Raw genomic sequence first — 26,318 nt, forward strand, 5'->3', positions numbered from 1 at the left:
TCACATCCATGTACGTAAACATAACCTGCCGCTGCTTCTACGACACAGTATATATCACAATTTGGTTAGACAGCCCCCTAGTGGTGAAGCTGAACTACCCACATAACTCCTATCAACACATCCCCTTTTCTTTAGATGTTATCTGCTGAACAACACTGTGGAAACATACCTAACATTGCATAGCTTGAATAACATCACAAACACTTGTGACAGTGTAAACTACGGAACACACAATAATGCAGAAAGTTCCTTTTTGATATATGTATATATATCTAGCTATATATGTATACACCAACATATACATATATATATGCTTAAAGGTTTAGTCTATCAGGTGGCTTGATAGAGCGTGCTGATCTTCTGACAATGGGTGACTGGTCTCTTTGCTCCACACTGTCCTTCCAACACGTTCTCACTCCCAACTCGTCAAACGTGTGACGCATGGTCAGGCTCCCTCTGCTGCACTTATGGACGCGCAGGGTACCCCCCTCGCGTCGGGAATTGACGTGAAGGGTCCTCCGATTGAAGAGATTGCCGCGGAAGAGCCTGTTGTCCGTATATTTATATATTTCCGAAATCACTTTGTAGTGACGTATACTGAACACAATAAATTATATAATGTAAACAACTACCTGGAAAACAGGTAGAACGATACTTTTGTATGGTTTATTGCATTTATGGAGGGAGTGATGTATGCTGGGTAATGGCACAGCTAGCTACTGGGTGACTTTATTCACCCGCTTCGGCTGTTATCAGTCCATACAATGGGCGTTATTAGCACAAATCAGTCCCATAGATATGGGCCATCTCCTGCTAGATTGTTCAGAAGGTTGTTCTCATCCATCCAGATGGAGGATCACTAACAGGAGCTTGGAAGACTCCAGAATCCACTCTGGCTGGAATCCGGTGGATACAGCAGTGTTTACAGGTAAGACCATTTAAACGGACAGCATTTATAGAATGACCATTAAACGTCAGCGAGTGTCAGTAATGTTAATGTGGTTATGTTAGTAATACACCGAGTGCTAATATAACAGCTTTAAGATGCATTTGTAGATATTATTACGTGTTTTACCGTCTTTATGGTGCTAGCTTAAAGTTACGGTGTAAACGTTAGCTTATATTGGAGTAAAGCTGTTACTGGTTAAACGATGTTAGCACAGAAATATTAGCTTCTGTCATGACTGATGAAGTTACTAGTTAATAAAGTTTCCAGTAAAGTGTTTAATCGCAGCCACAGACTGACAGCAAATATCTCGATTAGCTTCAGTGCATCTATAATAAATATGTGCAAGTTTCAGTGCTTCGTTTAAACTGTATTATACTTATACTGACCCAGGGTCAGTGTAAAATACAATCCTAGCTGTGTGAACAAAGCCTGGCTCCTTTAATCCTGCATGACAAACCTCAGGATGCAGGTTATTATTACTCTTTCCTGCTGGCACACCTGTCACACCTGAGAGTCAGCTAGAAACTTACAGTGACGTGGACATCATGCAAAGACTGCCAGACTCTGTAATACTGCAAATGATCAGTGACTCAGGTTATCACTAAACTTTAAACGGCACCTCTGTGTCTCTGTGTGCTGAACATTTAGGATTGAGTCAGGCTGCATCAGCTGAAGCTGTTATTTGTATATATCAGTATTTTTTATTCAGGTGTGGGGAAAATACGTAAGACTGCAGTGAAGCGATGCACCAGAGTAATCCCTGGCCAAAGGTATCGTACTTAAATCAGACTACTGATCCAGCCACATCAGCCTTTTGTGAGGTCTGTTTAAAGTTGACTAAAAGTCAACTGCAGGTTCCTGAGAGGTGGACTGTGAACACAGAAACACATGTTCATACATACAGCTGCAGCAAACTTACATTAATTTTAAATAGATTTGTTACTCTGATGTCTGTCTCTGTGTTAGTCCTCTGACAGACTGGTGACCTGTCCAGGTGTGCTCTACCTATGACTACTGGGACAGGCTCTAGCTCCTGTAAAAGAAATTTTCTGTTATTATCATTTAAAGTATTTAAGTGCTTATGCATGTGCTTAGTTGTGACACTGTTACTGTTCAGTGAAAGTTTCTAAAACTAGATGAACTTACTTCAGCGTCAGCAGTTTGAGAAAACAACTCCCTTTACAGGTGCTGATAAGGCCAAGGGCACAAAACAGCATAACCATTGATCCGTTAGGTTTCATAGCGAGACACATGAAGTGTGGTAGGATCAGTTTAACTTCCTCCCTCTTCCTTGGAATGCATAAAGGAGGAGGAGCACGACCTCTGTGGCAGCGCTGACATGACTGAACTGTGATGTTTGATGTGTGTTGGCGCAGTAATAAATAGCTTGATCACAGCTCTTTCTGTGTTGCAGACTTTATTAAAAAAATTCCACGACACCCCCCCCCCTCCCACTGTGAACATGAATTGAATATTCAGAAGACATTTGTTTAAATAGTTCTACAAATCTGAGCTGTTGGTGTGTCCTTGGATTGTGTGGTAATAATATTAGAGCCTGCAATATTTCTTACTGAAACTCTACTATGAGTCATGTTACCTGAGATTAATTCTATGTTTACCTGTCAGCCTGGACGAATGTGCTGTGTGAAGGAAATTAAATTAAATCAGATCTGAACTGCGTACATTTAAGGAACCTGTTCATATTTAATATGAACCAGTGATTTTTTTGATTGCTGATTCCAAGACAGTCTTTGTGGAAATCCTGTTTGGCTTTTTGTTATTTTAATTCTCTTCTCTGTTTTCCAGAACAGTTCTCCACAGTCACTGTCCATATGGGTCAGTGGGACCAAGAAGCACTCTGCTAATGTGGGACTCTGACCAGCAACATCCAGCAAGACCCAGACAGCGTTTTCTATCTCCCAGCTGGAGTTTTTGTTTGTCAGTGACTTGAGAGTCAGATTTTTGTTGAGCTTCACACTTGCAGAGGTAAGTCGTTTTGCAGAGATCCCTCCCACCCTGGCTTTTATGTGCTAGATTTCTTATCTGAAACAGTAATATTTCAGTGACTGCTGCTTATACCACAGGTTAATACACTCTACTGATCCCTGATGGGAGAATCATCAATTTTGGCAACAAAGAAGCCTGGTGGACGTTTGTTTACAGTCTGATGATGGGACATCATGCTCTGCATCTTCAAAGTTTGCCTCCTCATTATTATTCATACCCAGTAATGTGAAGTATGCTTATATCTACTATAACGGAACCAACCTGGTGCTCTTCATTTATGGAGGCTGTTGAGTCTGAATGTTGGATGTTGTGTATCTCGTGTTCTCTGGGCTTTGTTGTCCTCAGTCTTTTCGCAGGATCAGAAAACAAAACCAGGAGGCGTGTAAATGTTTCTTCTGCATGATGTTTCTTCAAATGTTTCTTCTGGATGATGATAAGACTGTGACACGGGATGCCACCTTTGGTCTTGTGATGAAGCAAAGCTCAGGAAGAAGTGGGATTAAATGGTACCCACATGTGTGAAGCACTGAGAAGGATGTACAGGGGCACCTGCAGCCAAATCCAAGCCTCAGGTTAGTTGTAGTTGCAGAACGCTACAGGACTGAGACAGCTGAGGCATCAAATGTTTGATTAAACGGATGAAAAAGAGAAGTTTCTTCCCTATAATTATCACTTCTTAAAATCTGTAGCAACTTCAAGTCTGTCAGCGTGCTGAGCATGCTCAGAATGTGACAATATATTTTTGTTCAATATTTAATTTCTTTCAGTTGCAATTGTTAAATGAAAAAAAAAATTTCTTATAATTTAGCAAACTAATTTATCAAAAAAATATACATATATCTGTATTAGTTTTAATAAATTAATTTGACACCTGTATTGAAAATACCATATTGTATTCATACAGAATCAGTTTGGTATCATTGTTTGTCTGATTGCTGAAACTAAGAGCTACTTTGATCTGTTTAGATCTAAAGTATCCAAAGTTGAGCTCTGATGTTTCTTCACCCCTGTGTGTGATATGTGATTCCTACATGCTGGCAGAGCGGCAGTTTGTGCTCACAGATGGTGACGGTGTGGAGAGACGGTGGTGTTTCCTCAGAAGAACCAGCAGAGTCACTTGCTGACTGATGTTCGTCTGCACTGCACAGAGGAAATCAACTGACCGAGGTTTGTCCAGTGACGTGTTATGAATGTATATTTGTTTTATGCTTACAGATGTTTTTCTTGACAGAGGCTCTGCAGAGGTTAGACAAAGAAAATATGTGCTTTACATTTTACTGTGATTTATTGAGATATTTGTTGCCTGATGTTCAGCAGGAATGGAGAAATAGAATCAAAGGGAGATGTTTTTGATGTTTTTGTAATGATGTAAGTAAATCTTCAATATTATTTATTTGCTTGGTTATATTAGGAGTGTTTCTGAGTGAGGGGGGAGGAGTCATCATCCAGGTAAAGTGATGTGGATCCGTGGACACACTTGTCTCCCCTTTAAAGGAGACGATCCAAGTCATCCTTAAATGTTAGTGCTTTCAAATACACAAACATTTTTAAAGGACAGAAATGAACATCCAACTTTGACTGTAACACAAAATAAATCTTTGCATGTGTGTTTTCAAACTCTCAGATGGGCAGCATATCAGTCTTGGACTGTCTAACCTGCAGCACTGAATGACCACCGCACGAGCATGTTCCTGCAACATTCAGCATCTGATCCTTCATCTGTGTGCTTCTGCTTTTGGTAAGTAGAGTTACCCAACTCCAGTAACTCTAAACACATGCCATCCATTTCTAACGGCCTGGTTACTTCCTGTCAGTTACTTTAGAAACCATGTGGTCACCTGACCTAACACTGTTTCTTTTTCTTCCCCTTAATGTTCAAGTGTCACATGTCAAACAGCTGGAGAGGAAACTACACCAGCGTACTGGGATGTTTCAGCAACACGTGCCAGATGCTGTTCCTTCATGGTGACATCACCAGAGACAGCCCCGCCCACCTCAGGACCTCGCCATTGATCATGATGATTATAATGATGACAGCGAGCGGAACTAAGACTGTAAAAATCCACGACAAGAATGTTTCTTTCTAATTATTAATGAATACTGAGAGCCTCGTTCTGTGTTTTGTCTGTTTTGGGGTTGTTGTTTTTTTACCTCATTTGTTTCTAACAAAGTTCACAAACTCACACAGTTTACATTCTGTATGTTTCCATCTTTACCTGCCACACTCTAACTGCATTTAAGAAAATAATCCTTAGAAATCGTCGTTTTTCTCTTTTGTAATTGATGATAATTCAGTGAATATACTGCGCTGCTTCCTTTTATTGCGTCACACATTGCTTTAAGTTTTTCAGTGTTCAGTTATTTTTTACTGCTGTTTGAATTCTCTGTACGTTTGACCCTGTAGACTGTTTGATGGACTGCTTGTCTTCCTGTTTGTAACCGCTGCCTGTTTTTTAATAAAGATTTGGATTTCTGACTTCAACACAGCCTCTGCGTGTCCTCCCTTTGTGTCCTCTTCCTCTGTGAACGTGTTGCATGTGTCACAGATTCATTTTATTAACAGCTCTCCCACAGTGAGTTGCATCAGCATTCATTCACAGCACATTGCAGAAGGATTCAGATTAATACAGTGATCTTACAGTCAGAATGATCCTGACAGAGTGCCACTGTAAATGATCTTTCATCAGGTACATTTTAAAGTTCAGTATTTCAAAGCAGGAGTTATGAAGAATCATACTGGCATTAGGATTAATAATATGTACTTACAAAGTCAAAGTTTTTTAATTATGCTAGAATATTGGAAGACAATCAACTTTTAGTGTTTTCCGCATATTAATTATTCTGAAATAGAGACGGTGACCCTCACTGTACAGAAGCACTAAACAACTGACAATCTAACAGACATCATTGGCCTGAGCAGTCATGCACAGTGAGTCTGATCCTTTGCTGTGAGAGTCTGACCAGCATGTTTCTGGTCAGTTTGGAACAAATAATATCACAATGTTGATCTTTTTTTCAATATTCCTTCTCTTTTACGACATAAACTGTGATCAAAGCTACTTATGTTCACAGCATGTAATAATACTGACAGTCCAGGGCATTGTGGTCTGTTGAGCTAGGGTTAGGGTTAGGGTTAGCAATTCAGACATATGTAATAAATATTAAACATCTCTGACGTGGGCCACTGTCCGCAGTGTTGGGAAATCCATAACAGGAACGAGTCAAGGTAGGTGAGCATCCATGAGAAGACACAGCAGATGCATCCTACTGACAGGACCAGGAGACTCCAGAAACCGAGCATCTTCTCTTCAGTGCCATCCTCTCCTGTCACCCTCTCTGCCCGCAGCTCTTTGAATTTGGGGTAGATAAGGGCGCAGAGAAACCCTTATTACTAATTTGTATTATAATTCAATTTTCATGAAATATTCATATTCAGTATCGGTCCTTTTATATTATAACCACGTATCCACCCAGGCTCATGGTGGGGCAGGGCTCTGTCCTGGGATGCTTGAGTACAAGGTAATGTACACCCTGACAGTCTAACTGTAAGCAACAGTCTAAATGTAAAGTGCATTCTAAAGTCCTCTTCAATAAATCATATGCAGAGTCATTCAGGACTGTAAAACGTGAACTACAGAACCCAGAGTCTTCATCATTAAATCTCCGGTTGCTTCATTTTTCTATCCTATATCAGACACTTTAAGGTTAGGTTAGGTAAACTTGCATTCTCATGGTGAGGCAAAATGCTTTATGTGTGTGTGTGCGTGTCATGAACGGCTATAAAAGGCCTATAATTAAAGAACAAAGCGGGGTTTGAGTCCGAGTTGCGGCAGACTGTCACTACTTGTAAATGGAACGCAGCCTTCCTACGGCGGACAGCTAATAACAGGAATCGGACGCGGTCCAGCCAAGTCCACAGCAACCACCATAGCAACCGCCTAGCATGACCTTAAAAACATTTTCTGTCTTCATAACTATCAAAAACGTGAAATGATTTGCAAAGTGTGAAAGTGTTACAGCTGCAGAGAGCTATGGCGGCATCTTTGGAAGCTGTTTACATAGCTAATAATATACGATGTAACCATGGAGACAGTCAGTCACGTGAGCTAGCGGTGCACGTTTACTACAGTGAATAAGGTGATTGCGTGCACAGCGTCCACACGCTGCAGAGGGTAAAGACATTACTTCAATATTGTTTTATATTTGCCTTCTGTTGACCATCACCTCAGGTTCACCATTACAGTTTCAGCATACAGATGCACACTGTCTAAATATCAACACATTCAAAAACTCATGTCTCAGAAATAAGCACAGCTGTTCATGTTTGTCATTAGAGTTTTATTTGTAAGAAAATTATGAACTTCATATTGTGTATCAAATAAAAGAACATTTCACAACGCTGAGTCAACAGAAATTTCTCTAATGTAGACGTGTACAGTGTAGTGTAAGCATTAAAAGATCATAAAGGAAACACTAACATTTATGTGAAACTAATTGTAATAAAAAAAATGAACAGGTGGTTTATAGATGTAAAAGAAAGAATCTGAAAACAACACTTTTTTGGTCTAAGTGATCAAAGTAGAAAACAGAACTGATGTTCAAGAACAAACCGTAGCTGCACTAATATTACACATCTCCATTGTTGTGGTGAACAGACATGTTGCTTTTAAAACCACATGCAGTGTGTGACCGTGACTGTTCACTGAGACCATGAACGCCACTTCGCTGAAGCCTTCGCCTTCTTCTTCTTCTAAATTCACACTCTCATTACACATACATATAGGATCTTGGGGGTGGGCACAATCACGGAGTCCAAATCACCATCAGGGTGTATACCTCACCCCTGACGTCGTTGCCCACCTCTCAATTTTAAATACACTTAGTCATTGAGGGTTAGCAGGAGGGACTATGCGCTTACCTGCTGCTCCTTGGCAGGTAGCTCCATGCCCTCCTGGGTTTTAATTGCACCTTAGAACACATATGCATCAACACTACAATGAGCGGGTGGAGGGAGGTTTGGAGTCTTCTCCCACCCCCATTCTCTGCGGCCTGCTGGAGCGGGAGGGCTAGTAGGAGGAGTTGGCCGTCCGACTGCGGTCTGGGGTGTGGGGCCTCCCTGCTGCTGCGGAGTCGGGGTGGTCTGCCTCTCCCCACCGCAGGGAAAAGGGTAACACCACCTGGGTCTGGGTGCAATTCCCCCCTCCAGGGGCAAGGGTACCTAGACCCGGTTTGTAGAGTACGCTTGGGGAGTGTGATTGTGTGTACAGCGTCTCTTTATGTCTGTCTCCACGTTGGTTGAGTGTGGAGTGAGTGCATATGAGAGCATGAGGGTGGGAATGGATGTTTGTGTCTGTGTGTGCCTGTATGTCTGTGTCTATATGTCAGGTTGGGTATCAGACGCCACCTCTCTGGGGACACCTCAGGCCCTCCAAGGTTTGGAGGCCTATCTCCACCCACCACCACTTCCCCTGCCGGTGGCGGACTCCCTCAGGTGTCGGTGTGTTGGTGGTTCTTTGTGTCTGGGGGTGGGCGTCCGGGTACACACCGGCTCACTCCTTGGCGGCCGCTTGTCGGGGCCTGGGGCCTGGGGCTCGCTCGGGCCCCTTTGGAGGTGGGGTGCCCCCGGCCTCTCGGCCTAGGGCTCGGTCACTCAGGCGCAGCTGGGGGCCGGCGGAGCTCACGGGCGCGTCACTGCAACCCCCCCTGGCTTCTGCTCCGCGGCTGCTGAGTGAGCCCTCATCTGGGACTCTCCTCAGCTCTTACTGGAACAGTGGCGCGGCTGCCCCTCTGTTGGTCTTCCATGGTCTCTTGTGTTCTGGGGGCCTCTGGATGTCTGGAGTTTTGATCTCCTCCATACCCGCTTCACACCCTGGAGGACGGGGCTGTGGCCCCCCCACACTCCCTAGCAGATCATTACATGGAGAAACCTTTGGAATGCAAGCATGCTGATCCACACAGGTATGCACACATGGGTATTCACAGACGCGGACTAAAGCTTTCTTGGCTGCTGCCTCAAAGCACACTGTGCGCTGTCTATCTTGCGTGCTGCACAATATCGTTTATTACTTAGTAAATACTGATATCTATGGCTAGCTAGTTTATTGTGATGGTGCTTTGTTTTCTCTATTATTATGTTGCTCTTTGTTGTTTGCTGTCTCCTCTGTTTGTTTGTTTGTTTTTTTTTTCTCCATACAGGTGACCCAGGAGTTTTTTTTTTTTTGTTTTTTTTTTTTTTGTCTCTCTTCCCCCCCCTTCTCACCGTCTCTTCTCCCCTTGGGTTTTCTTTCTTTCTCTCCCCCTCTCTCTCTCATTCATTCCCCCTGTCCTATTTATTAAAAAAAAAAAAAAAAAATGACAAAGGATGAACTGAAGCTCTGCCATCACGTAATGTCGCATACTGCTGTTTCTGATGTCATTTAAGAAAAAAAAAAAAAAAAAAAAAAAAAAAAATAATTCAATTTTCATGAAATATTCATATTCAGTATCGGTCCTTTTATATTATAACCACGTATCCACCCAGGCTCATGGTGGGGCAGGGCTCTGTCCTGGGATGCTTGAGTACAAGGTAATGTACACCCTGACAGTCTAACTGTAAGCAACAGTCTAAATGTAAAGTGCATTCTAAAGTCCTCTTCAATAAATCATATGCAGAGTCATTCAGGACTGTAAAACGTGAACTACAGAACCCAGAGTCTTCATCATTAAATCTCCGGTTGCTTCATTTTTCTATCCTATATCAGACACTTTAAGGTTAGGTTAGGTAAACTTGCATTCTCATGGTGAGGCAAAATGCTTTATGTGTGTGTGTGCGTGTCATGAACGGCTATAAAAGGCCTATAATTAAAGAACAAAGCGGGGTTTGAGTCCGAGTTGCGGCAGACTGTCACTACTTGTAAATGGAACGCAGCCTTCCTACGGCGGACAGCTAATAACAGGAATCGGACGCGGTCCAGCCAAGTCCACAGCAACCACCATAGCAACCGCCTAGCATGACCTTAAAAACATTTTCTGTCTTCATAACTATCAAAAACGTGAAATGATTTGCAAAGTGTGAAAGTGTTACAGCTGCAGAGAGCTATGGCGGCATCTTTGGAAGCTGTTTACATAGCTAATAATATACGATGTAACCATGGAGACAGTCAGTCACGTGAGCTAGCGGTGCACGTTTACTACAGTGAATAAGGTGATTGCGTGCACAGCGTCCACACGCTGCAGAGGGTAAAGACATTACTTCAATATTGTTTTATATTTGCCTTCTGTTGACCATCACCTCAGGTTCACCATTACAGTTTCAGCATACAGATGCACACTGTCTAAATATCAACACATTCAAAAACTCATGTCTCAGAAATAAGCACAGCTGTTCATGTTTGTCATTAGAGTTTTATTTGTAAGAAAATTATGAACTTCATATTGTGTATCAAATAAAAGAACATTTCACAACGCTGAGTCAACAGAAATTTCTCTAATGTAGACGTGTACAGTGTAGTGTAAGCATTAAAAGATCATAAAGGAAACACTAACATTTATGTGAAACTAATTGTAATAAAAAAAATGAACAGGTGGTTTATAGATGTAAAAGAAAGAATCTGAAAACAACACTTTTTTGGTCTAAGTGATCAAAGTAGAAAACAGAACTGATGTTCAAGAACAAACCGTAGCTGCACTAATATTACACATCTCCATTGTTGTGGTGAACAGACATGTTGCTTTTAAAACCACATGCAGTGTGTGACCGTGACTGTTCACTGAGACCATGAACGCCACTTCGCTGAAGCCTTCGCCTTCTTCTTCTTCTAAATTGGAAGCAGAAGGAGCACGAGCTGCTTTGATCTACTGAAAGGAAAAAGCAGAACATCTGAGCTGAAACCAGTCAGCTGAAATCATTAAGACAGGAACAATCATTCAATGCAGTGTCTCACGTATCTTAGCCTGTTACAACTGTTGATACAAGCTAAATACGGTTAACACACAGTGTCAGGGAGCTCCAGTGTGGGAACTAGTGGCTTTACGTTTGTAGTCATTTAACTTTCATCCATTCATTCATTTAATTCAGGAGGAAGAAATGTCAGGTTGATGCAGGCTTATTACATGCATTTGGTCCCATGCTGTCTTTAACTAAATGACTTGGTTCACTTTATGGCTGGGCTGTATGTGGGGTTATATCATGTTATTTGGGCAGGAGTACCTGTCCTCTGTTAGACTTAGAAAGTTTCTCCATAAGTAGAGTTTCTAACTCTTCTAGCACATCTGTGGCTGACAGCTTTTTGGTGGCTCTTTTTACCCCACACTGGTTGTGAGTGTGTAAATAGCCCCACTAGTTCTTTTGGGTTGCAGTTAACTTGGGAGGAAGAGGTAGGTCTGCCATGACTAGATGAATAACAATTATCTGGGATACATAAATTTCATAATGCATGCATATATCTCTATAAACCTGGCCTGTGGGCTGCCATTTTTACATTCAGTTATTTCTTTGTTGAATCTAAATAATGAATGTGTTACAGTTAAACTGACACTGATCAGTGTAAATGGCTCATTGGTACACAGAAACCTTTAAATTAAACACTATCACCTGATATCGAGTGTCAAACAATATCAGAGCTGTAAACGCTGTTTACAGTCAGAATTTATAAAACTATGATTGTAAATAAATTCAAACAAGTGAGCTTTTCTCTTTGTGCTGAATATCAACACTGTGATTTCTTAGACTGTAAGCTTTAGTTTAGCACAACCAGTTGTAGAAGCCGTCACTCCAAATGTCTTTGATAACAAGACAAAAATACCTTTTCAGTACACGGCCTGAAGTTCTTCTCTGACATCTTCTGCCATCGGCTTTGTCTGCTGGTTTGAAGACAATAAACCACAAAAAGATAATTTAGTCACTTTGTCTGCATCATGCAGCTCGAATGTGTCGTGTAACGATGTTGAATAGGCGTCATTATCCCTCTGCTGTGTCAGTAGGATTGTACTGTACAGCATCTCATTGATATGTGAGGAATGCTAATGTAACACGATAACAGACTTACATCATTAAAACATAAAGGGCAGGAGATATTTAGATATTTTTATATTTATATTACATTTTATAGCTGACGGATATTACTAAATAGATAGAATTTACTAAATAGCTGGATGAACATGAAAAATATGTCTATAATAACAAATGACCATGAGAGCCAGTAGAATTGATTCAACTGGACACTCAAACGACGTCCTTAAATGCTCTTTAAGTGGCAGAACAGATGAACAAACAGTTAATTGCTTACTTGAGATGAAATCTGCTCAGCTACTTTGAAAACAGCTTCTAACTGGTTCCTCCTTTAACAGGATGACGGCTCAGGGGTAAGGCCATCATGCAGTCCAGCAACCTTTATGGTTCTGCTTTGATTCACCAGGAACTATTAGGGAAACCTTCCAGCGCCTCCTGTGAAAGACACAGGCATAAACACACAAACATTTATTAACATGTTCCACAGTCTTCCACTTTGATTTTCTCATCCTGTGGACAACAACGTACATGGATGCAGGTTTATTGTTAACTTTTGTAAGGTTTATTTAGTGAACATATCCAGCTGCAGCTCCACTGTGATCCTGAACTGGATAAGCACTTAAGAAAATGTGTCAATAAATGGACAAACATCAGGTTATTATATTTATCCAAACAGATGGGACCAATAATGCTTCACTGAGTTAGAGACTTCAACAGACTCTTCTATGTAAGAATGTCTCGTGCTGATAGACCTGCAAACTTGACAACAAAGGTTTTTCAGACTGCATGTAGCTGTCCTCTATGTCAGCTCACACCTTTGCATTTATGTCACACTTATTTCTGCTTTCCCATTTTATAATTATTACTTACATTTTGATTAGATACCTTGAGTTTGTAAATGATCAGATTACATAATTGGAATACAATGTATCCAATTCAGGGTCGCAGGAGGATGAAGCCTATCCCAGCTGATACAGGACAAAGACAGGCTGCCAGTTTATCGCAGGGCTAACACAATATGTGTAACAGAAAATCCACTTAAATGTTTGATATTTCTTATAATAATCATAATTATGACTATTATTTAAAGGTTTCTTTATAAATACATTTTGATTTTTTATAACTTCTAAAATATAAACCTGAGCCGTTTCAGATTCTGACCTCTGACCTCACTGCAGCTCCCTCTTGGAAGTACGTCTGCTTCTTGTCTACCCCCAGTGTTGACCGCCTGCCCTTGATATCACGTATTGTACCTGAGGAACAAAAAAGGACAAACACTTGCCTTCATTTAAGAAGTACATTCATACAGAGGTAATCTATGGAAACACACTAGTTCAACCTTTGGGAGAAATCAGTTCCTGTGAAACATTTCTGTAAATGAACATCATGTGGAGAATGAATGAAACGAGTTCTTCAGGTGACTCAGCAGTCCCACACTGACAAATGAAATCTAGTTAAACTATTAAGCATATTTGCTCTTCTGAAATCTGTGTTAAACAACAACAAACATAAGTTAGTAACAAAAATACAGCTGAGTAGAGGCTTTACAAACCACCAGCAGCCATAATGCTAAATTTTAATCTTCAAATGTTTCTGAGCCGTCTTCAACCTGCTTTTAACACATTAAAGTCCCACAGTCAATGCAGCCTGACCCAATCCTAGATGTTCAGCACACAGAGACACAGAGGTGCCGTTTAAAGTTTAGTGATAACCTGAGTCACTGATCATTTGCAGTATTACAGAGTCTGGCAGTCTTTGCATGATGTCCACGTCACTGTAAGTTTCTAGCTGACTCTCAGGTGTGACAGGTGTGCCAGCAGGAAAGAGTAATAATAACCTGCATCCTAAGGTTTGTCATGCAGGATTAAAGGAGCCAGGCTTTGTTCACACAGCTAGGATTGTATTTTACACTGACCCTGGGTCAGTATAAGTATAATACAGTTTAAACGAAGCACTGAAACTTGCACATATTTATTATAGATGCACTGAAGCTAATCGAGATATTTGCTGTCAGTCTGTGGCTGCGATTAAACACTTTACTGGAAACTTTATTAACTAGTAACTTCATCAGTCATGACAGAAGCTAATATTTCTGTGCTAACATCGTTTAACCAGTAACAGCTTTACTCCAATATAAGCTAACGTTTACACCGTAACTTTAAGCTAGCACCATAAAGACGGTAAAACACGTAATAACATCTACAAATGCATCTTAAAGCTGTTATATTAGCACTCGGTGTATTACTAACATAACCACATTAACATTACTGACACTCGCTGACGTTTAATGGTCATTCTATAAATGCTGTCCGTTTAAATGGTCTTACCTGTAAACACTGCTGTATCCACCGGATTCCAGCCAGAGTGGATTCTGGAGTCTTCCACGCTCCTGTTAGTGATCCTCCATCTGGATGGATGAGAACAACCTTCTGAACAATCTAGCAGGAGATGGCCCATATCTATGGGACTGATTTGTGCTAATAACGCCCATTGTATGGACTGATAACAGCCGAAGCGGGTGAATAAAGTCACCCAGTAGCTAGCTGTGCCATTACCCAGCATACATCACTCCCTCCATAAATGCAATAAACCATACAAAAGTATCGTTCTACCTGTTTTCCAGGTAGTTGTTTACATTATATAATTTATTGTGTTCAGTATACGTCACTACAAAGTGATTTCGGAAATATATAAATATACGGACAACAGGCTCTTCCGCGGCAATCTCTTCAATCGGAGGACCCTTCACGTCAATTCCCGACGCGAGGGGGGTACCCTGCGCGTCCATAAGTGCAGCAGAGGGAGCCTGACCATGCGTCACACGTTTGACGAGTTGGGAGTGAGAACGTGTTGGTCCTTCACGGGTGTTGTTGGTTCAGGTGGTGTGTTGTTGTCATCACACTGTCCTTCCGATGGTCCCATTGTCTTTTTGAGTGTACAGTAAACTCCTCCGATTTCTCCTTAATATCAGTCCATCTTCAGTTTTCACATTCTACGATCTTGGGTTTACCTCCTCCAGTACAGTTGCTCTCTTTGCCCAGATGTTTGCATCTTCCACTCTGACTGCTTCATTGGGTGCGAGTGGTTTTAGACTTTTTGAGGACTTGTCAAAGTTGACCTTTTGTCTCTTCTGCAACTGTTTCATTTTGTCTCTCACTTGTTTATGTTTCCTGGTTGTTGTGTAAGGAAGAGTGGTCCGTAGTTTTCTTCCCATTAATATTTCTGCTGGTGACTTGCCATGCTCCAGTGGTGATGCTCTGTAGCTCTGCCAAATAAGGATCTGCCTTACCATCTTTTGCTTTCTTTAGTAACTGTTTCACAATGTGCACACCTTTCTCTGCTTTCCCATTGGACTGTGGATGCAGGGGGCTTGAGGTCACATGTTTAAAGTCATATTCCTGAGCAAATAGTTGGAATTCTCTAGAACTATAGCAAGGTCCATTGTCACTATGAACAATCTGTGGTATCCCATGTCTAGCAAATACTGATTTCATGTGCATTATGACACAAGTAGCTGACATGTTGGACAATAATGCCATCTCTGGATAGTTTGACAAGTAATCAATAACCAGCAGGTAGTTTTTTCCTCCCAGGTGGAAAATGTCTGTTCCGACTTTCTGCCATGGTTCCTCCGGTATGTCTGTTATGGTCAGAGGCTCTTTTGGTTGTTTGGCCTGGTGTTTGATACACGTATCACAAGTGGAAACCATTTGCTCAATGTCTGCATTTATACCTGGCCAATAGACTGCTGTTCTGGCTCTCCGTTTGCATTTCTCTATGCCTAGATGTCCCTCATGCAGTCTTTTCAGGATGTCTCCTCTCAGTGAGTGTGGAATTACTACTCTGTTTTGTCTTAGCAGAAGTCCATTCACAACACTTAGTTCTGCTCTTATGTTGTAGTATGTTTTGCATTCACCTCTTGGCCATTTCCCATTCAACAGTGTTATAACTCTTTGCAGACTAGCGTCCTTTTGTGTTTCAGCCTTGATCTGATGTGATTTTCTGTCTGACACAGGAAGTGACTTTGCTACCAGGTTTACATGTATATTTACATCCATCTCTGTGGAGCTTTGCTCTTTGTTTGGGGTTGTGGCCCTAGAGAGTGCATCTGCTAACACAATGTGTTTACCTGGTGTGTAGATCAAGTTGAAATCATAGCGCTGTAGTTTCATCATCAATCTTTGAATGCGTGGAGACATTTCACTTAAGTTTTTCTTGATTATGGCTATCAATGGCTTGTGGTCAGTCTCTGCCACAAATGTTGGCAAACCATAGACATAGGTGTGGAACTTTTCAAATCCAAAAACAAGCCCCAATGTCTCTTTTTCTATTTGGGCGTAGCGAGATTCTGTCTCTGTCATTGCTCTTGAGGCATATGCCACTGGCCTCCAGTGGTCCCCATAAGCCTGCAACAACACTGCGCCGATCCCGGCCTTCGATGCATCTGTTGACACTTTTGTTTTTCTTTTTGGATCAAAATATGCCAAAACTGGCTCTGTTGTAAGTGTCGTTTTCAGTTGTTGCCACTCGTTTTCCAGTTCTTTATTCCATCTGAACTCGCAGCTATTGTGTAGAAGCTGTCTCAGGTGCACTGTTTTGGCCACCAGGCTTGGGATGAATTTTCCAATAAAGTTAACCATTCCCAGGATTCTCAACACACCTTTTTTATCTTCAGGACGTGGCATTTCCAGTATAGCTCGTAGCTTTTCCTTGTCCGGCTCGATGCCTTCGGCTGTCAGCTTGTCACTGAGAAAGGTAATGTCACCCACGCCAAACTGACATTTTGCTCTGTTCAGTTTAAGTCCATAACGTTTCACCCTTTCCAAAACCTTTACTAGTCTCTCATTGTGCTGCTGTAGTGTGGATCCCCACAAAATGATGTCATCCATATAAACTCTGACTCCCTCGATTCCTTCTATCATATGCTCCATGGTCCTGTGGAATATCTCAGGAGCTGAAGAAATTCCAAAAGGCATTCTCAAGAAGTAGTAACGCCCAAATGGCGTGTTGAACGTGCAGTATTTTGTACTGTCCTCATGAAGCTTGAGTTGCCAAAATCCTTGGGACGCATCTAGTTTGCTAAAAAATTTTGCACCAGCCATTTCACTTGTTATTTCTTCTCTTGTAGGTATCTGGTAATGCTCTCTTTGTATGTTAGCATTTAAGTCTTTCGGATCCATGCAGACTCTAAGAGCGCCGGTTGGTTTTTTAATGCACACCATGGAGTTAACCCATTCAGTAGGTTCTTCAACTTTTCTTATAACTTCCAGTGCCTCCATCCGCTCTAGTTCCTCTTTGAGCTTGTCTTTAAGAGCAGCTGGAACACGTCGAGGTGCATGAACCACAGGCTGAGCTCCTTCTTTCAGCTTTATCTTGTAGGTGAAGGGTAAGACTCCAAACCCCTTGAATATGTCTGGGTACAGATCCACGATTTCTTTCACACTTTTGGGCTCAGAGCTGTTTATACTGTATACCCGTCTGACTAGGCCGAGTCTCTCACATGCTTTATCTCCCAACAGAGATTCATGTCCCTCTGGCACAATGATAAACATCAGACTGTGATATTTTCCTTTTCCTTTTCCTGTGGTTTCGTTTTCATCGCTTTCACATCCAGCTCATTCACCAGATTAGCCTTGGCTCCTGTGTCCAGTTTTAAAGTTACCAGGGCTCCGTTCACTGGTAACATCTCTGTCCATTTGTCCTGCTTCACTGTACTGACTGCAGGTTGGTCCATGGGTGTATCTTGCTGCATTACCATTCCCACAAAAAACGTGTCACTGAGAGCAGTTTCTTCTACTGTGTGTACTCTTTCTTTTTGTTTATTCTTTGAAAAACATTGCTTGGCAAAATGGTTTTGTCCATTGCATTTTTTGCATATTTTACCATAAGCTGGGCATTGTTTCCTTCCATGTTTTGTGCCACATCTTTTGCACAAGAAAGTGTCTTTTGATTCTTTCTGTTCTTTTTTGTACGTGCGCCCTGCCTGCCGTGTATTAACGGCAGCTACAGCTGTGCTTTCCGTGTCTGTTTCCCTCGGCGACCCGCTGAAGGTTTTTGCATGTTGTATGGCGAGCTCGCTGGCATGACATACTTTCACAGCACTTGCTAAAGTCAGATCCGCCTCTCTCAGAAGCCTCTCTCTTATCTTTATATCTTTTATTCCAAATACGATCTGATCTCTTATCATAGATTCTTGCAGCTGTCCAAAATTGCATGTTCTTGCCTTTAACTTGAGGTCAGTCAGAAACGTATCAAAACTCTCTGAAGGTTGTTGTATACGTGACCGAAAGACGTACCTCTCAAATGTTTCATTCTTTTTGGGCGAACAGTGTTCATCAAACTTTCTCACTACTTCGTCAAACTTTTCTTTGTCTTCTGCAGTTGCGAACACAAACGTGTTATATACTTCCACCGCTTGTGGACCTGCTACGGTAAGAAGCAGTGCAATCTTCCGTGTATCAGGCTTACTATCTAGGCCGACAGCTTGCAGGTATAGCATAAACCGCTGTTTAAAAGTTCGCCATTCACAGTCCACATTTCCGTTCCAGTTGACGGCATCTGGTGGCTTAACACTGTCCATGATGACCTGCTTTACTGGTTCACTCCTGGTACCATGTCGTGTTTTCAATAAAACATCCGTAGTAGTGAGCAAACTTCTTTATTTTAACGTGGCTCACATCCATGTACGTAAACATAACCTGCCGCTTTTTTTTTTTTTTTTTTTTTTTTTTAGTGGGCAAGCTTCTTTATTTTAACGTGGCTCACATCCATGTACGTAAACATAACCTGCCGCTGCTTCTACGACACAGTATATATCACAATTTGGTTAGACAGCCCCCTAGTGGTGAAGCTGAACTACCCACATAACTCCTATCAACACAGTTGGCCTTAAAGGTAATGTTCTTTCAGGGTTTAAATCATATCTATCAGAAAGATTCTTCTCTATCACCATGGGGAAATACTCTTTCTCTTCTGCCCATGTTAATTGTGGTGTGCCTTAGTGGTCCATATGTAACCTCACGCTGTTATCCCTGTACATGCTGCCCTTGGGACTCCTCTTTAAAAAGCATAACATCTCCTATCACTACTATGCAGATAATATCCAAATCTACCTTGTTAAGGGTTCAATATTGAGGAAGGGTACAAGAGGTGATCGAAGAATAACCACACTGATCCGGCCGGGTGAAGTCAAACGATGATTTTAATGAATACACGCGTGGGAAGACAACTCTGTACGCAGACAGCAATTGATCTTCAACTTAATCAAAGGATACACAGATTTTTAAAGCATCAGGGTTTGATTTAATGACGCCCCTTCATGCGTCACAGACAGGATATATACATACGTCAACTCAAAACCACAATGACTTTTAACACAGTTCAAAAGAACATCGTCTTCTATTTTCATGGCCGATTCCTCCGGTCAACCTTTTGACTTCCCGTTCAGCCACCCATCGTGCAAGACCTCGTTCCTTATTTTCAGAGACAACAAGGGATGGTTCCTCTTTTACCGAGACACTTTCGCCGTTACAATCCAGACATGACTAACCTCTCTCCTCTAAATAAATCTAACTCATGTGTGTGTGTGTGTCACGACCTCACTCAGCCTCTATGTCACCTCTCACTGTCTGTGTCTTGTCCTTAAATGCTCTTTCTCAATTCACCTGTTGCACTTCTGACCTTTCACCAGACCAGAGGCTCACTGAGACTATGTATATGTCATCTGCTAAATAAATGTTCTAATCAAAAACCTCTAATGAAACCTTAATATAAAATGACCTGATATAAGTGTTTTGTAAGCATGTACGCAGTTTTAACCTTCTATAGCTCCAAGTCACTTAAACAATAGATTGTCCGGACATCGCGCCGAACAAAGCTTCCAACCTCCAATTAATTGACCGAGCTCCAACTCTAAGCACAGATATGCATTGTGTATAAAAAATACAAAGTTAACATCTTAAGGCCTTCTTAAAGCCATCTGTTACATTGTTAAAGCAATGATCAATTTGAATAACCTAGTACTTCAGATAGCCTCGTCTTAGCCTGCTGCTCAAAATAACTTTCTGCTTTCACTTCTGCAAACTCTCTGCAACTTCCTGTCAGCCTGCAACTTAGTCTTTCTGAAAGACACACACACTGTTCAACCTCTGAATGCAATATCCATGCTGCAGATTATATTTATTATTTAACAATAGCAGTAAAATAATTTCCCTGCTCCACAACCTCCCCCTTAATTTTGGATGACCCGTCCCCATTCTCGCCTTTGTTTGAATGTCTGCGGGAATAACCTAAATAAACTGACCCTTAGCTACCTAACTGATCTCCTTGATCTGTACAACCCAAAGAGAGCACTAAGACCCTCCAGCCAACTGCTCCGAATGCATCCAAGGCCTGGTTTAAAAACCAGAGGTGACTGTGCATTTGCCACCACTGCCCCTAGACTCTGGAATAATCTCCCAGTCGGAATCTGTATGTCGGAATTAATTCAATCGTTCAAATCCCGTTTAAAAACACACCTGTTTGCACTACACCATGTAAATGCAATTTCAAGTATAAATGTACTATTTGTTCTTTGTTCTGCCCGCATTGCGGTTTTATTGTGAAGCACGTTCATGTACACTAGTCTTTTGATTGTGCTATATAAAAATTTTTTTTGACTTGACTTACGAAAATGTTGATTTTAATGGCCAGTGTATTTTAAATTACTTTCTTAATATTTTAATGATTGTTTCATTACTTTATCTGCTTTTCTGTGGTTTAATTTCTTTATGAAAATTTGTGGGTTTTACATGAAGAAGGTGGGATTGAGGACCAGAAGTGTGTGTCTGTCTGTGATTGTTATTGCAATAGCCTGTTAGGGTTAGGGGTCATTTCCTCTATTGAATCATGTTCTGTTTTTGTGAATATTATCTGCTCATGAAAATAAAAACAATATTCCTCAAGACTTTATTACTTAAAAGGAATTCTTCTTTTCCAAGCCCTCTGTGTCACCTCCTTCGTCCGTGAACCTCGTCTGAGCTCTTCCTCTTTTCCTCCTACCTGCAATTCCACCTTTATCCTCCAACCTCGCTCTTCTGCACATGATCAGACCACCCTGATCATTGAACATCCGAACACCTCTCTTGGTGGTGGTGCTGTAACTTTGTGTTCGCTCTCTCTGTGGTAGAGGATCACTTACTGTTCCTGTTCCCTCCTGCAGTAAATGGTTAGTTACTCCTTGCCATCCTTTAGCAGTAGTGATACTTTTAACAAATGTAGAATATTTTCAGGATGGAATATTTTCTGGAGGCCAGGATTACTGAATTGGAGACTCGGCTTTGCACCCTTCATTCACCCGTAGCTAGCCAGGCCCCTGTAGCTGGTGCAGAGGAAGATACCCTAGGCCCCGCTAGCTGTTCCCCGGCAGACCCCAAGCAGCTGGGGAAAGAGGGCGGCTGGGTGACGGTGAGGAGGAAGCATAGTCCTAAACAGAAGCCCCTGGAAGAAGAGTTGCAGTCTTACACGCCTCTTTGCAGCTTCTCTCCTTCTGCTACCCCCCCAAAAACCCATCTCCATAGAGACTGTGTCAGCTCCCAAACAGACCAAAAACAAACTAAAAACCAGCAACAAACTACTTAAACATAAACAATCACAAAGAAAGAACAATACAGTATCCACATCTGAACCAAAGAGTAAAACAGTGAAATGTGGATTATTAAATATTAGGTCTCTCTCCTCCAAGTCTCTGTTAGTACATGACTTAATAATTGATCAACAAATTGATTTATTCTGCCTTACAGAAACCTGGTTGCAGCAGGATGATTATGTTAGTTTAAATGAATCAACACCCCCGAGTCATTCTAACTACCAGAAACCTCGAAGCACAGGCCGAGGGGGAGGTGTGGCAGCAATTTTTCACGCCAGCATATTAATCAACCAAAGACCCAGACAGACTTTTAATTCATTTGAAAGCCTGATGCTTAGCCTCGTCCACCCCAGCTGTAAAACTCAGAAACCAGTCTTACTTGTTATCATCTATCGTCCACCTGGACCTTACACAGAGTTTCTGTCTGATTTCTCAGACTTTATATCTAATTTAGTTCTGAGCTCAGATAAAATAATTATTGTGAGTGATTTTAACATCCATGTAGATGCTAAAAATGACAGCCTCAACATGGCATTTAATCTGTTATTAGACTCAATTGGTTTCTCTCAAAATGTAAAAGAACCCACCCACCACTTTAATCACACTCTAGATCTTGTTTTAACATATGGCATAGAAACTGAACATTTAACAGTGTTTCCTGAAAACCCTCTCCTGTCTGATCATTTCCTGATAACATTTACATTTACAATAATTGATTACACAGCAGTGGAGAGTAGACTTTATCAAAGTAGATGTCTTTCTGAAAGCGCTGTAACTAAGTTTAAGAATATAATCCACCCACTGTTATCATCTTCAATGCCCTGTACCAACACAGAGCAGAGCAGCTATCTGAACGCTACCCCAACAGAGGTCGATTATCTTGTTAATAATTTCACCTCCTCACTACGTACGACTCTGGATACTGTAGCTCCTGTGAAAACTAAGGTAACGCTGTGAGGAACCTTGGAGTCATTTTTGACCAGGACATGTCCTTCAAATCAAATCAAATCAAATCAAATCACTTTTATTGTCACATCACATGTGCAGGCACACTGGCACAGCACATGCGAGTGAAATTCTTGTGTGCGAACCCCACAAGCAACAGAGATGTGCAAACACAACAACACAAACGAGCAAAATACAAGAATGGCCAACCTGAAACTAATAAATATATGTACAATATATAATAGTGTATGCATTTCTGGATGTGTATACTAAATATTTTCCTACGTGTGTGTGTGTGTGTGTGTGTGTGTGTGTGTGTGTGTGTGTACACATTTTTACAAATTAAATAGTAAAAAAATAAATAAAAAAATAAAAATAAAATAAAATAAAATAAAATAAAAAAATAAATAAAAATAAATAATAATAATAATAAAATATATAAAATATACAGAGTTGAATATGTGCAAAACAAGTGGCATTTATATACAGTATGGAGTGCATAATGTTGAAGTTCCAGTAGTGAAGCTGAGGTGTCTATGACGTGTTCAGCAGTCTGATGGCCTGATGGAAAAAGCTGTCTCTCAGTCTGCTGGTACGGGACCGGATGCTGCAGAACCTCCTTCCTGATGGAAGCAGTCTGAACAGTTTATGGCTGGGGTGACTGGAGTCCTTGATGATCCTCCCCGCTTTCCTCAGGCACCGCTTCCTGTAGATGTCTTGGAGGGAGGGAAGCTCACCTCCAATTATCCGTTCAGAGCACCGCACTACTCGCTGGAGAGCTTTGCAGTTGTAGGCGGTGCTGTTGCCATACCAGGTGGTGATGCATCCAGTGAGGATGCTCTCAGTGGCACAGTGATAGAAGGTCCTGAGGATGCGGGGGCTCATGCCGAATCTTTTCAGTCTCCTGAGAAAGAAGAGGCGCTGTTGCGCCTTCTTCACTGTTTTGTTTGTGTGTACTGACCACGTAAGATCCTCAGCCAGATGTACACCAAGGAACCGGAAGCTGCTCACTCTCTCCACAGCAGCGCCGCTGATGGTGATGGGGGTGTGTACTTCTCTGCACCTCCGGAAGTCCACTATCAACTCCTTTGTCTTTGCGACGTTGAGGGTGAGATGGTTGTCTTGACACCAGTGGGTCAGGGCGCTGACCTCCTCCCTGTAAGCTGTCTCATCACCGTTGGTGATAAGACCCACCACTGTAGTGTCGTCCGCAAATTTCACAATGATGTTGGAGTTGTTAGTGGCTGTGCAGTCGTAGGTGTAGAGTGAGTACAGGAGAGGGCTCAGTACACACCCCTGTGGAGCACCAGTGTTCAGTGTGATGGGGGATGAGGTGATGCTGCCCAGTCTGACCACCTGGCGTCTGTCAGACAGGAAGCTAAGGATCCAGCTGCAGAGGGAGCTGCTCAGTTCTAGATCCTGCAGTTTCCTGTCCAGCTTCGAGGGAACGATGGTATTGAATGCTGAGCTGTAATCTACAAACAGCATCCTCACATACGTGTCTCTCTTCTCCAGGTGTGACAGGGCAGTGTGTAGTGTCAGGGCTATGGCATCATCAGTGGACCTGTTGTGGCGGTATGCAAACTGTAGAGGGTCCAGTGAGTCGGGTAGTGCAGAGCAGATGAAGTCCCTGACCAGCTTCTCGAAGCATTTGCTTACGATGGGGGTCAGGGCTACAGGTCGCCAGTCGTTCAATGAGGAGATGGTGGAGGATTTGGGTACAGGGACGATGGTGGCCATTTTGAAGCAGGCTGGGACTACAGACAGAGAGAGGGAAAGGTTGAAGATGTGCGTGAACACTCCAGCCAGCTGAGCCGCGCATGACCTGAGGACGCGGCCGGGAATCCCGTCCGGACCAGTAGCTTTGCGTGCGTTCACCTTCCTGAAGCACTTCCGCACATCCTCCTCAGACACAGTGTGCGCACTGACGTCATCCGCGGTGCGCACACTGTCCGGTCTCATGGTGTTCGCTGTGTCGAATCTAGCGTAGAATACGTTTAGATCCTCACACAGAGAGGCCGTGGTTTGCGGTGTGCTGGTTTTCCCTCTAAAGTCTGTGATCGTGTTTAGTCCCTGCCACATACTCCGAGGGTTGTCAAACTGTTGCTCCACCCTGTCCCTGTACTCACGTTTGGCTGCTTTGATCGTCTTCCGGAGTTGGTAATGTGCGTGTTTGTAGTCCGATGTGTTCGCGGAGGCAAAGGCGGTGTTCCGTGCCGCGCGAACATCTCCGTTAATCCAGGGTTTTTGATTTGGGAAGGATTTGACTGTTCTGGATGGGACGACATCTTCCACGCATTTCCTGATAAATCCACAGACTGAGTCTGTGTATTCATCAATGTCTCTGGCGGCCACGTGAAACATTTCCCAGTCCGTGTGATCAAAACAGTCCCGCAGCGCAGACTCCGATTGGTCCGTCCAACAGTGCACCGCCCTCCGGGTTGGAGCTTCCTGTTTCAGCTTCTGCCTGTAGGCGGGCAGGAGCAGGATGGAGCAGTGATCTGATTGGCCGAATGGGGCGCGGGGGAGGGCTTTGTACGCATCCCGGAAAGAGGTGTAACAGTGGTCGAGTAGCCGGTTTCCACGTGTGTTAAAAAGGATGTGTTGATGGAGTTTTGGTGAGACTTTCTTCAGGTTTCCCTTATTAAAGTCTCCGGCTGTGATAAACGCTGCCTCTGGGTGTGCGGTTTCCTCACTGCTGATCGCGCTGTACAGTTCCCTGAGTGCACGGTCAGTGTCGGCTTGTGGGGGAATGTAAACAGCCGTAATAATCACTGCTGTAAATTCCCTCGGTAGCCAGAATGGCCGGCACTTAATCATCAGGTACTCCAGGTCCGGTGAGCAGAAGGATTTGACCGGGTGCACGTTCGCATAATCACACCAGCTGTTGTTGATCATGAAACACACACCACCGCCTCTGCTTTTCCCAGTAAGATCCTGTGACCTGTCCGCGCGGTGCACAGACAACCCCGGCAGTTGTATTGCGGAGTCCGGTACTTTGTCCGATAGCCAGGTTTCTGTGAGGCAGATCACGCAGCAGTCCCGCATCTCTCGCTGGAATGAGATCCGTGCCCGAAGCTCGCACAGCTTGTTCTCCAGAGACTGCATATTAGCCAGTAATAAACTGGGTAACGGTGGTCTGTAAGTGCGCCGTCTCAGTCGAACCAGAACGCCAGATCTTCTCCCTCTGCGTCGGCGTTTGCGGCCTCCAGGGCCAGAGAACAAAGGCGTCTCAGGTGAGATGAATGGGGGGTCTGCAAACGGAGCGTCCGTGTTGCAAAACTTGAACTCCGGAAAGTTATAAGAAAGACCGTCTTTTATGTCCAGTAAGGTTTGTCGGTCGTACACAAGGAGACAAGTGCTGCTCGTGAAAAAATAAAGGAAAAGTAAAATTAAACACAGAAGAAAGCCGTTGCTTGGGGGAGCTCGCGACGAGGCTGCCATACTCGGCGCCATCAAGCGATGGCACATATTAAACAAATATGTAAGACTGCTTTCTTCCATTTGTGCAACATCTCTAAAGTTAGAAATATCCTGTCTCAGAGTGACGCTGAAAAACTAGTTCATGCATTTATTACTTCCAGGCTGGACGACTGTAATTCATTATTATCAGGAAGTCCTAAAAGCTCCCTGAAAAGCCTTCAGCTAATCCAAAATGCTGCAGCAAGAGTCCTGCAGCGGCTTCCTGTTAAATCCAAATCAAATCAAATCACTTTTATTGTCACATCACATGTGCAGGTACATTGGTACAGCACATGTGAGTGAAATTCTTGTGTGCGAGCTTCACAAGCAACAGAGTTGTG

The 26,318-nt window shown here is 42.6% G+C and overlaps 2 long non-coding RNA genes across 8 annotated transcripts; one reads left to right on the top strand and one right to left on the bottom strand.

Annotated features, from left to right (window-relative positions):
* Positions 1-406: 406 nt before the first annotated feature.
* On the top strand, positions 407-5,425 carry LOC309705018. 6 transcript variants are annotated; one of them, XR_014276420.1, is made up of 8 exons: positions 407-555; positions 849-928; positions 2,756-2,935; positions 3,034-3,462; positions 3,998-4,123; positions 4,368-4,475; positions 4,581-4,694; positions 4,837-5,425. It is a non-coding gene; the product is annotated as an uncharacterized lncRNA (long non-coding RNA). The 6 variants fall into 6 exon arrangements; XR_014276421.1 differs by having other exon boundaries at positions 407-551; XR_014276424.1 differs by lacking the exon at positions 407-555 and having other exon boundaries at positions 649-928; positions 3,034-3,186; positions 3,302-3,462.
* Positions 5,426-10,425: 5,000 nt separating this feature from the next.
* On the bottom strand, positions 10,426-14,794 carry LOC309705810. 2 transcript variants are annotated; one of them, XR_014276618.1, is made up of 5 exons: positions 14,273-14,794; positions 13,107-13,198; positions 12,223-12,380; positions 11,740-11,794; positions 10,426-10,792 (listed from the first exon to the last, which is right to left on the bottom strand). It is a non-coding gene; the product is annotated as an uncharacterized lncRNA (long non-coding RNA). The 2 variants fall into 2 exon arrangements; XR_014276619.1 differs by having other exon boundaries at positions 11,740-11,797.
* Between the last annotated feature and the right edge of the window lie 11,524 nt (positions 14,795-26,318).

This window comes from Aulonocara stuartgranti (assembly GCF_965226115.1).
Source record: "Aulonocara stuartgranti genome assembly, chromosome: 4".
NCBI classification, from domain to species: domain Eukaryota; kingdom Metazoa; phylum Chordata; class Actinopteri; order Cichliformes; family Cichlidae; genus Aulonocara; species Aulonocara stuartgranti.